Raw genomic sequence first — 10,939 nt, forward strand, 5'->3', positions numbered from 1 at the left:
GGTGAGTTTCCAGTAGTTCTCCTTTTATTCATAAACTGGGACCCCCCTTAGTATGAAGGCAGCCTATAATAATAAATTGTTCCAATTCCCCTACACCAAGGACCCAGTTTATGACAATGTGTATATATATATATTATATTTATATATATATATATATATATATATATATATATATATATATATATATATATATTTATATTTATATATATAAGTAGATACGAGTATACCTGACAGCTACTTGACAATAGGTGACAGCTTACAGTAAAGGATATTGATACATTTTCCAGAAACAGGGGCAGAGACTCGCACCCTCCTTTCCCTATGGGATCAACCTCCGGTCTCTAGCCCTTGAAGAGATATCGTTAGCTCATGATATATATATATATATATATATATATATATATATATATATATATATATATATATACAATATATATATATATATATATATATATATATATATATATATATATATATATATATATATATATATATATATATATATATATATATATATATATAAATATACAATATATATATATATATATATATATATATATATATATATATATATATGTGTGTGTGTGTGTGTGTGTGTGTGTGTATGCAAAGATAAAAGGCCTATAAAACACTATTTGAATGTTGCAACCATATATTTTGAGCACTTCCTTCTGTGCCCATGTTCACTGATATAATATGGACACATGATGTGTTACAAGAGTATATATACAAAGCATATGTAGGTGTAGCAGTATATATACACTTGTAACACATAATCTCCCCATATTTTACCAGTGGACAGGGGCACAGAAGGAAGTGCTCGAAATATATGGTTGCAACGTTCAAATTGTGTCTTATGGGCCTTTTTTATCTTCATATTATACTGTTGTATTACAGTAAAAGATATCCATGGTTGTTCAGTGTTTGTTTACTTAATCCTCTCAGTTGTTTGTTTATTTGCCTCTCCAATATCTGAACGGGAAACATGTACAGTGGTCGCATACATAGGTCATGTAGGAAATTTATATTGATAGCATATATTTTTATAGGTTATGAGAAAAACTTTATGGTGAGTGTAAAACGACGAGAACAAACCTTTCCTAGATTACCACTTCCTGGCCTAACCTCATTGGGGGATTTAATTTTATAACTTATTACGAAAAAATTTCGCACTGATAGCATATAGCCTACTATTTTTTTTATAGGTTACGGAGAAAACATTACATTGATAGCATATATTAATGAATTTTTGTTATGAAAAACTTTGCACTGATATATATATATATATATATATATATATATATATATATATATATATATATATATATATATATATATATATATATATATATATATATATATATATATATATATCAGTGCAGTTTTTTCATAACAAAAATTCATTAATATATGCTATCAATGTAATTTTTTCTCCGCAACCTATAAAAATAGTATATGTTACCTATAAAAAATAGTAGGCTTTATGCTATCAGTGCGAAATTTTTTTCGTGATAAATTATAAAAATAAATGCCCTAATGAGGTTAGGACATGGTAATCTATGAAAGGTTTGTTCTCATCGTTTTAGACTCACCCTACAGTTTTCCTCATAGCCTATAAAAATATATGCTATCAATATAAATTTTCCACATAACCTATATAAGCTACCATTGTACATGTTTTCCGTCCAGACACTGGAGAGGCAAATACACAAACAACTGGGAGGATAAAGTAAACAAACGGAGAACAACCAAGCCTACACAAGTCACGAGTCAGACGACAATATTACTCACTGCAGTAAAATCAAGCTTTGTTTTCTTATATAATTATCATATTATGAAAAATAGTAATCACTAATTAGAATATCACTAATACAGGAAAACAAATCCCTTACCTAGATATGGGCGCTCTGGTGTTGTTGCTATCCCAGGGGAGACAATTATTCCTGTTTGCTTTCTCCCTCTCTTGTAAGAAACTTACGAGACGCAATCGTTCAAATTTCTCCCTCATAAGGATCGTACCTCTCTTTCTTATGGCAATGGAATTGCGTGAATGCACTACACGGTAAGGAAATCCGAAAAGGAAATGCGTCACAAAACACTAAGATATCACCTGAACCATAACCAGTTACTACACATCGAGATCGTTTATTGGTAAAACCCAACGCTCTGCTTGGAACTGTTACCTACTTATGTAATTTCATATTTCAGAAAATACACAGTAAAATTATGTCAACAAATATAAAATATTATATTTATACTATTTGGCAAGGTATATCCGTGATAACGAGTTCGAAATATCTAGATACATATTATATATATTTACTTTATTTATATTTTTTTTAGAGAACGAACAAGCTCCTATCGTAGAAAATGGGTAGTTTTCGTAGGACACTGAAGCAAATTTCTGATTTTCTACTATCCAGAATTGGCAAGTCATACAGATTTTGTATGACAATTTGTCGTACAATGTCGCTCACATGAGAATATCACAGGGCGATATCGAGATACATAGATATACATTTACTCTGATATTATATTCTTTGACAAAGAGAGAGAGAACCAGTTTTTATCGTAGATTATGTATATTTTAGTAGGAAAGTAAAGTATATTTCTCACTTCCACCTAAAAAGTCATACAGAAAGTTTGCGACAATTTTTCACTCAATGCTGCCCAAATGCCGGTAAATGCAGTGAACAAAAATGTAAAGAAGCCCACTTATTATTTTTTTTTTTTTAGCAATACTATTTCAGGACATGTTTATTTAGACGTATACCAGTCCAGAACTGTAAAAAACTAAAAATCGATAACTCCTTAGGTTGCATTCGATATTGCGTTATCACCTCGGGAATCGTGGTATCACTGAAGGCGTTGCAGGATGTATGGGCACTTCTAAGACTTCTTTTTAAAGATGCTCTAATAGTCTAAAATTATTTGGGCGACAATATATTCTAGATATAAGTAAACGTACATTACTCTATACTTATCCATATCAGTTTCTGTTTCTTGAAAGAACTTACTGATTAGAAATAAGAAAAATTGTCCAATTTTCAACTATAAAATTCCCTCACCTGTTCTTCATTCAATAAATGTCATCATGAGAGGAAAGGAAGTTCCAGGTACCTTCTTTTAGGTACCTTTTGTGGTGGTTGGAAGGTGGGTGGGTGAATTAGGCTACAGACTAAAAGGTCACTTTTCCTTCTTTAGTTGAAAGAGTGAATGTCTGAATGGCACCTTTGTCGTTTGATGAGCCATGTGGACGGACAGCGTACCTTGATGATCAGATTCTTAGTACAAGATTTTCATGGGTCATTATTATTTATTTCATTGTGAAATTTGATTGCTCCCTCTCTCTCTGTCTCTCTTTCTCTCTCTCTCTCTTGGTGTACAACCGTAGAATTATTGCTTTAATCCATCGCTTTTTTTTTACACTAAGTATTTCCAAAACAAACAAAATTATCATAATAGGAACACTAGAAAAAATGATAACATGAAAACTTGTGTCATCTTTGGTTAACAAATCTCAAGCCGGAATATTTAAGATTCTTGTGAGAAGGATCCAATTTTTGTCGTCACAGACACGAAGGCAGATATTTGCAATATCTTCTCGAGATCTGCCTTTCCGTTTTAGAGCCATTTTTGCAAAGCGTTTTCGTTTTCCTGTGTGGTAAGAACTGGAACAGTCAAAAACTCAAGATCCGACAGACGTGATACACGAAAGTACAGTATAAGAGTACTAAACTTCATACAATTTGATAATAACAGAAAAAAAATATATATGACAACGACAATCCTCTTGTATAACTGCCTGCAATGCAAATACAAGCTTATGATTTATTCTGTCCTAAAGACTCGAAAGAGATAAAAAAATTAGACTTTCCCGGGACGATTCTTCTATGTTAAGCATTTGAATGAGATTTTTATCCCCTTGACTATTTCTCAAAAAACTATAGTGTAGTATATATTAATGATATATAGTTAATGTATGTGATCTTTAGAGACAAGCTGAATTAATGTAAGTATACCAAAAACGGTAATGCCTTTCTATATCATTTGAATTTAGAAATAAACAATAAATCAAGATCCGTGTTGTTTCTTTCTCGTAAGTCCTTTACACAAGCGCATTTATTTAACATTTATTTCTTTTCCACATGTGATTGTGTGTTGATTATTTCTATCATATTTACTCAGGAAGGATAATTCGAACGAAATGCTGTAAATTGAGTCACTGCTGAGTCGGGAAGTTAGGGAAAACATGCTGGTATGCAAGGCAGTTAGCCTGCCCATGGAAAGCCTTAGGCACAGTGGTACTTATGTTCCGACTTCTTTTAGTACTTGTGTGGCCTGGTTGGCAGCGGTCTTGTCTTTCAACTGAAAGACCTGGGTTCGATCCTGATGTGAGTCAGGAATTTATTCCTGTTCGACACATGATTGTGTGTTGATTATATGTCATAAACACTTAGTTACTAAACAAATTATGATCTCTGCCCAATACAATTTTATTCTTAACATTTTCTTGGTTCTTGTATTAGAGTTAAATACAGTTTTTTCCCTTAATTTCAAACCTCTCATAACTGTTTCATTGCAAGTATTTGATAAAGGCACTCTCATCCTCGTCTGATTCAATACTGTTCCTCAAGTGTTAGCCGTTTTAGCATGCGTCGGTTTCTCTGACATTCTATGAAATTGTATTTCCTATCATTCTTAGTCACCTCTGCAGCCTTTACAGAGTTACAATTATTCCTCTCTTCAGTTCCTATGACCCTTTCCCTAATGAAGACATATCTAATGCAACCTGGTCGCCCAATTAATCACAATTTCGCCATTATAGTGTTCCTGGTTCCTTTCCATTCTTTAACCTCTTCACTGGCTTTTCATTATATTCATTTCACATCCACAACCTATAATAAACTTGTACTACCCACCTTCGTGTCATTTCGTTCTGTCTTTCATCTTTTCCATTTAATGTCTTAAAAATGCTCTGCTTATTTGACCTAGGATTGCATTCGTCTCTGACCTCATCTATTTAATTTCATCTTTTATGCTGAGATCCTTGTTCTCAGTTACCTGTTTCTCGATATTTACTTTAGTGAAAAATCGCTTCTAATTTTCCCTAAGATTCTAGTCCATATTGTAAGCTCTCTTTATATTAATGCTTCAGGTTTTTCAGTCTCATTTTCGTCTGGACTACTTTATCCAGCCTGTTGTATACCTACATATGATTTTCTCTTCTCGTGCAATTGTTTCTCAAAAAATCTCATTTTTATTCCTTAACTAGGACTCTCAACCCTCCTACTCACACAAATATTACTTAATCTATGGCATAATCATAAAATTTTACATTCTTGTTTATATAATTCTCTTAGCTGGGTGCCTTAAACTTAAAGTCATCTTCATTCATTTAACTTTCTATATAATTTACTTCTTTCTTGCTAACCCTACTCGTCTCATTTAAATTTACGGAAATTCTTTTGCCCATACATCTACAACTTAAACTTTAATCAATCTTAACATTTGCTTCAGTAAGACATCGCCCTAAAAAACCTCCAATCAATGTTCTTCTCACAATTGCTTCTATCAACTTTCGTCTCCATCTGCTCAGTACGAACACAAAATCCATCTAACTCTTTTACTTACCTTTTTTTTTTCCTAATATATAGTTGCGCAAATGTAATAAAAAAAAGGCTCCATCCTAAATGCAATTCTATAAGAAGCCTTCCAGTTCCCATACAGTCCATGAATTTCATATTTTCCAAAAATCTATCTTTGCATTAACTCGTGTAGCACTATCACTCTTTCATATTTGTCAAACCAATATCCTCATCACTGCAAAATTTTACATTCTTGACCTGCAAACACTTACTGTCACTTGTCTTCCCTTGTCACATTCAAGATTAATACAGTTAAGCATCTTTTTACCCACCCCAGATTCTTTACGCTAAAAACGACATTTCTTCCTCTAACTGTGCGTTCAGTCAATTCCCATTTAAATATGTATTTAATGGTTCAATATAAACTTCGAAAAATGAATGTACGTATGTCAATAATACTTGCAAAAGTTACCATTGTGATGGATTATCTATGAGCTCTTATATATGTCTATGTATGTATGTATGTTTGTGTGTGTGTATATATATATATATATATATATATATATATATATATATATATATATATATATATATATATATATATATATATATATATATATATACACACATACACACACACACACACACACACACACATATATATATATATATATATATATATATATATATATATATATATATATATATATATACATATATATATAATATATATATATATATATATATATATATATATATATATATATATATATATATATATATATATATTACAATCCTTCAAGTATTCTCTACGTAGTACCTTCGCTAGAGACATTTTCTGATAAAGAAAAATAAAACTGCACGAGAACAAATCAACAATAATTTCCCCAGTGGACAGAAGGAGCTTTCCCTTAATCCCTGAGAATATATATCATCAGAATGTTGTCTGAGAAAGCTTATAGAGCCGAAAAATCTCAAAATGTAGTGTTTCTTTCTCATACTAATCCCACCTGACTTTTCATAAACGTTTTTACCAGTCTCAACGGACAGCAGAAGGAAATTAAACATCCTTGACTCAACTCTAGGCAGGATGAGAATCACAGGTTTTCTCCCAATTGCCAAAGTTACTGTCTCCTAAAATCACTACAGTTATTAGTTTTTCTTTTCTAAACTGCATTTCCAGGATATTCATTATCAAAGGATAGATACAGTGCTGCAAGTATTCCAGTTCTAACTTCGCATGTTATATAAGTTTTGTATCTTGGCACTTTTATAACTCCTGTGTATGGAGGAAGCAATAATGTACTTTTAACGCCAGTTCACACCATACTATTTTCATCCAGTAAAACTAGCTCTGACTGACATAAAAAAAAATTATTTATATTCTTATTTTTTATTAATCTATTTATTCCATTATTTTGTAAGATACAACGAATAGCAGCAAATAATCCAGTTGTTAGTTCTCATGTTTTATTTTTATTTTGCTCTCGTTATTTAATAACGACTAAAGATGTCCTATTTTAAATTCAATGATTCTTTGTCAACGATTCTTGGTATTTGATAATGCAAGAAACTAAGGTATATTTGAAGGCATGTTTGATTCAGAGAACTTATACTCCTGCAAACACATGCACAAGCAGAGGCGTTACTCATCAATCTTCATTACCGTTATAAAATCAGTGGTATTAGTAACACATTCTTCTGATATTTTAGTTCTATCATGATTAGAATACTGTCCCGTCTAAGAGCCAAAAACAGCCATGGACATAACCCCATTTTGTTGTATCTTGTGCTCTTGTTTTGTACAGCAATTATTGTTATGATAATGACTTTCAAACTGTGTTATAATGATCAGTTTCAACAGGGAACTACCACGATCACCCCGTGTTGTGCATCTACTGCAGGTGACGTCTGCGAACTTCAGTGTCAGCATCCATAGTCTGTCAAAGAAACACGATATACACCCGTACGCTAATGCTGAAAGAACAAAAAAATGAATGCTACTTAAAGCAGTTTTGAATATTTATCTTGGTTTTTCAATAGCTTTTGTTGATTGAGAGAAGGCATTTGACAGCTTCCACAGACAAGTAACACGGAAGGTCTTGTTTCATGAGGGCATTTCTCTTGAATATGAAAACATTACTGAAATTATCCATGAACGAACGTGAATGTGAAATCAATGCTGATGGGGTCTTGTTATGAGAATTTGCAGTAAACAGTGGGATGCTAAAGGAACATGGATATTATACTGAAAAAAAATGGTCGGAGATGGAAGAGTAGGTTTAGCCTGGAGTAACTAAAAAACTGAAGACTTAGAGTATGCAGCAAAAGCATCGCAAGATTTACATACCTTGCTTAATAGAATTCTTCATGTACTCAGAGAGACGTGACTAAAAAAAATTTAAGAAAAAATCAAATATTGGGGACAAAGTATACATAAAAGGATAAAAAAAAAACACTACATGTCGAACGAATTAATGAAGCTGAAACTTTCAAATAATTAAGAACAATAATAACCAGTAGAGGTTCTAACGAGTTGGAATATAATGAAAGACTAGGAAAGGCAAATCAAATAATCGGCGGTCTAAATAAGATGTGGAAATCAAATAACATAACTTGCTTATGTCTAGCACAAACTACAGTGATAAATGGACATGATTCATGGCCTGGCAATTTAAACTTTATGTAAAAGATTTATTTGATTTAAGAACAAAGGTTTAAGAAAAACACAAAGAACCAAATGGTAGGATAGTTATGCCATTAGGGAAATTACGGAGGTTCTCTATGTAAATGAGATAATGATGAAAGGGAAATGGAGACGGCTTTCAACACATTCTCTGGGAGAATAATACATGCTAGCGTCAGTTAGGCTCTTGTAGGTCCAGAAGACCTACGTGAATTAGAACAAAGGCAAAGCCTGGGAAAGACATAGGTGACGAAATTCACAGAGGTACTTTACGTCATACGGCCTTGGAGACAACGATGGTAATGGCGATCATTACCTGAATGAACGTAGATATATATATATATATATATATATATATATATATATATATATATATATATATATATATATATATATATATATATATATATATATGTGTGTGTGTGTGTGTGTGTGTATTATTCATTAGTAACAATACCCTCTTAAATTCTCGAGTTCTTCAAGCTTTGGAAACGCTTGTCACTACCAGTCTAAAACCAAATGATGAAAAGTTAAGTATACCTTAGCTTAACCAGACCACTGAGCTGATTAACAGCTCTCCTAGGGCTGGCCCGAAGGATTAGATTTATTTTACGTGGCTAAGAACCAATTGGTTACCTAGCAACGGGACCTACAGTTTATCGTGGAATCCGAACCACATTATAAAGAGAAATGAATTTCTATCACCAGAAATAAATTCTTCTAATTCTTCATTGGCAGGTCGGAGAATCGAACGCGGGACCAGCAGAGTGCTAGCTGAGAACGATACCCATCCGTACAATGAGGAACTACCAAATGATGAAAAATTAAGATATACTAATTCGCTGCCCAGATTCGATCTCGGGTCGGGGTATCAGCACGGAGTAATGATAGTTAGCTGGCCACGAAGAAAGGTATACGCAATGTCTTAACAAAACCAGATTTACTTTGGGGAGAGCAGGTCTAAAGGGGCTTTAATCTTCTGAGGTGTAAATTCTGTGATGTCAGCCCAATCCAGCATTCTGTAGTTATCCGTATAGAACGCTCGTTATCTTTTTCTAAATATTTAATAAAATTAGTTTTTTCACAGAATATGGGTTATTAATATTGATAACTTAGGAAATTCCTCATATTTTCCTATAAAAAATATGTAATGCTTAAAAATATAGAAAAACATGCATCTTACAAAAAATTTTCACTGTTATATACAATCGATGTCTGGTGATAAATCACAGGTCTATGATGTATCCTATGAACAATCTATATGCACTTTTTCACAAAGATACAGTGCTTAACAAACAATGTATTTCAATATAATACTTAGAATTCTTAAGGAATTACGAGCAGACAATTGTTTGAAAGAGAAACACAAATCATTCAACACACATTCGCTTGAACTTGAAACATTTGTTTACAGCCTTCGTATACTTCGTTCAGTTTTTTTTTGTTTTGTTTTTTTTTAAGAAATTACTTGCTTCTATAATATTCTTATTCTGAAGAACATTCGATAACGAACGAAATATGTGACTGACTTTTTGACAGTTCCTTTTCCAGCTTTTTGTCCTTTTCCACCATGATATTATTTAGAAGTTTTTCGCATTCTTGTCAGTTGTTTATAAAATTCTTTAGAGGGCTTCATTAATTCTTATCACTTCTGTTTATTATACCTGCCGTGAGTTATCTTCTAATGGCAGATATGACCCAAGACATGAATAGTTTGAAAATATATGGCAAAAAATCCACCGAAATGTTCTCAACCTCCTTTCCCTATTGCTTCCTCAAGTTGTTCATCGTCATTCTCTGCAAACTGTCAGCGAAGCTATTTTCTTATTTCTTCTGCACCGAAATTCTCGGGTAAACTAAACAATATGACCGAAAGACTCAATTCACGTTGTGACTCATCGTCATCACCAAGGGAAGAAGTCTGCACATCAAGCAAAGAATGGATATGTTATCTCCTTTGCAAGTATTGTCCACGTTATATTTTGATCCCACAAGGGAACTGTCTTTCCCTAATGGATGACACCTAATTCTTTGCTTCCCTGCAACTGTTGATGGGTGATGATAGCAATTTCCCATCTGTCGTAGGCAGGCAAAGAAATTCTCAAGTCCATCTTTGATTTAGTCTGTATGTTATTATGTGATATATCGAATTTGTCTTTTACAGTTTGTAGCAATTTGTGCAAAGACTGAGGAGATTACTAATCCCTTTTAGAATGGGTAAAGGCCTCTGCTTCCCAGAACCTTCATTAATTTTTTCTTTTGTACCATGCGTTTAAGAATTTCGTCTAGTTAGACATATTCAACCAATATGCACTCCTGGATATTTTTTGTCATATAGCACTCGTTTCCACGTGTTTTACCTTTATTGGAAGAACACCTGTAAACAGCCCAGTAACGAAGCATTTTATGTATAGGAACAGATGCCGTAAGCAATGAAACTGAATATTATGCAGTAGACAGTTTCTGTTTACCACTGAACACCAGGACTGTCTGACGCCATAATCCGACCCAATGTTTACCTGCGCAGGAAAGGACACGCTTTGGGTCGCTGGTGGGTTGACCTACTATCAGATCTTAGGCCTTGGGTATAGGCCTGTGTGTATCCCCGCTCATTCGTTACCTCGTGCGGATACCCCAACCGTTATCGAGTCTCGGCTGTGCATTA

Source organism: Macrobrachium rosenbergii, chromosome 43 (assembly GCF_040412425.1).
Source record: "Macrobrachium rosenbergii isolate ZJJX-2024 chromosome 43, ASM4041242v1, whole genome shotgun sequence".
NCBI lineage: Eukaryota > Metazoa > Arthropoda > Malacostraca > Decapoda > Palaemonidae > Macrobrachium > Macrobrachium rosenbergii.